The sequence below is a fragment of the Arachis hypogaea genome, chromosome 1, assembly GCF_003086295.3.
Source record: "Arachis hypogaea cultivar Tifrunner chromosome 1, arahy.Tifrunner.gnm2.J5K5, whole genome shotgun sequence".
Lineage (NCBI taxonomy): Eukaryota > Viridiplantae > Streptophyta > Magnoliopsida > Fabales > Fabaceae > Arachis > Arachis hypogaea.
In genome coordinates, this window is record NC_092036.1 from 69,703,259 (window position 1) to 69,705,698 (window position 2,440).

The window sequence follows — 2,440 nt, forward strand, 5'->3', positions numbered from 1 at the left end:
TTTTCAAAATTTTTGCATTTTTCGAAAATTCATGCATGTGTTCTTCATGATCTTCAAGTTGTTCTTGATAAAGTCTTCTTGTTTGATCTTCATGTTTTCTTGTTTTATGTCTTTTGTTGTTTTTCATATGCATTTTTGCATTCATAGTGTCTAAGCATTAAAAATTTCTAAGTTCAGTGTCTTGCATGTTTTTCTTTTCTTGAAAATTTTTCAAAAATAAATCTTGATGTTCATCTTGATCTTCAAAGTGTCCTTGGTGTTCATCTTGACATTCAAAGTGTTCTTGCATGCATCATTGGTTTTGATTCATAATTTTCATGTTGTGAGTCATTTTTTATGTTTTTCTCTCTCATCATTAAAAATTCAAAAATAAAAAATATCTTTTCCTTTTTTTCTAAAAATTTTTGAAAATTTGAGTTGACTTAGTCAAATTTTCAATTTTAAAAATCTTATCTTTTCAAAACTTTTTCAAAAATCAAATCTTTTTCATTTTCCTTTTATGATTTTTCAAAATATTTTGAAAATATTTTTCAAAATCTTTTTCTTATCTTTATTTCAAAATTTCGAAAAAACTTTAATAACAATTAATGTGATTGATTCAAAAATTTGAAGTTTGTTACTTTCTTGTTAAGAAAGGTTCAATCTTTAAATTCTAGAATCATATCTTTTAGTTTCTTGTTAGTCAAGTAATCAGTTTTAAATTTTAAAAATTAAATCTTTTTCAAAATATCATTTTCAATTATATATTTTAAAAATATATTTTTTTTTTCAAATCATATATTTTACAAAATCAATTTCAAAATATCTTTTCTAACTTCTTATCTTTTTAAAATTGATTTTTAAATCTTTTTCAACTAACTAAATGATTTTTATTTGTTTTAAAATTCTTATCTTTTTTAAAACCACTTAACTACTTCCTCCTCTCTAATTTTCGAAAAGTCCTCCCTCTTTTTCAAAGCTTTCTTATTTCTTATAACTAATTGTTTCAAATTTTAATTTTAATTTTAATTCTTCTCTTAATTTTCGAAAATCACTAACCCCTTTTTAAAATTAGTTTTTGAAATTCTCTCCCTCTCATCTTCTTCTATTTATTTATTTATTTACTAACACTTCTCTTCATCTCAAGAATTCGAACCTATCTTCCCCCTTGTGTTTGGATTCTTAACTCTTTTCCTTCTGCTATTCCTTTCTTCTTCTACTAACATAAAAGAATCTCTATACTGTGACATAGAGGATTCCTCTTCCTTTTCTGTTCACTTATTTTTCATATGAGCAGGAACAAGGAAAAAGGCATTCTTGTTGAAGCTGATCCTGAACCTGAAAGGACTCTGAAGAGGAAACTGAGAGAAGCTAAAATACAACAATCCAGAGACAACCTTACTGAAATTTTTGAACAAGAAAAGGATATGGCAGCCGAACCCAACAATAATAATGCAAGGAGGATGCTTGGTGACTATACTACACCTTCTTCCAAGTTTGATGGAAAAAGCATCTCAATCCCTGCCATTGGAGCAAACAATTTTGAGCTGAAACCTCAACTAGTTTCTCTAATGCAACAGAACTACAAGCTCCAAGGACTTCCATCAGAAGATCCATATCAGTTTTTAACTGAGTTCTTACAGATCTGTGAGCCTGTTAAGATTAATGGAGTAGATCCTGAAGTCTACAGGCTCATGCTTTTCCCTTTTGATGTAAGAGACAGAGCTAGAACATGGTTGGACTCACAACCTAAATATAGCTTGGACTCCTGGGATAAGTTGGTCACGGCCTTCTTGGTAAAGTTCTTTCCTCCTGCAAAGTTGAGCAAGCTTAGAGTGGATATTCAAACCTTCAAACAAAAAGAAGGTGAATCCCTCTATGAAGCTTGGGAAAGATACAAGCAGATGACCAAAAGGTGTCCTTCTGACATGCTTTCAGAGCAATAGCAAGCCTTTTCCATCATCTTCTTAGCAATAGACAGAGAATTCTGAGCAGAGCACCTCTAACTTAGCAAACTTAGTCTCTGATCTGTCTAAGGCCACTTTAAGTATTATGAGTGAAACATGGTCTTCCATCAGAAATTTGGATGCACAAGTGGGCCAGCTGAGTAAGAAAGTCACTGAAACTCCTCCTAGTACTCTCCCAAGCAATACTGAAGAGAATCCAAAAAGAGCGTGCAAGGCCATTGACATAATCAACATGGCCGAACATAGAGAGGAAGGAGAGGATGTGAATCCCAATGAGGAAGACCTCATGGGACGTCTCTCAAGCAAGAAGCAGTTTCCTATTGAGGACCCAGAGGAATCTGAAGGTCATATAGAGACCATAGAGATCCCATTAAAACTTTTTCTGCCATTCATGAGCTCTGAAGAGGATGAAGATATAACTGGAGAGTAAGTTGCTCAATATCTAGGAGCCATCATGAAACTGAATGCCAAGTTATTTGGTAATGAGACTTGGG

General features: G+C 32.1%; 1 non-coding gene across 1 annotated transcript; it reads right to left on the bottom strand.

Moving 5' to 3' along the window:
• Positions 1 to 1,805: 1,805 nt before the first annotated feature.
• On the bottom strand, positions 1,806 to 1,913 carry LOC112715966 (small nucleolar RNA R71). Its single transcript, XR_003160098.1, has one exon. It is a non-coding gene; the product is annotated as a small nucleolar RNA R71 (small nucleolar RNA).
• Between the last annotated feature and the right edge of the window lie 527 nt (positions 1,914 to 2,440).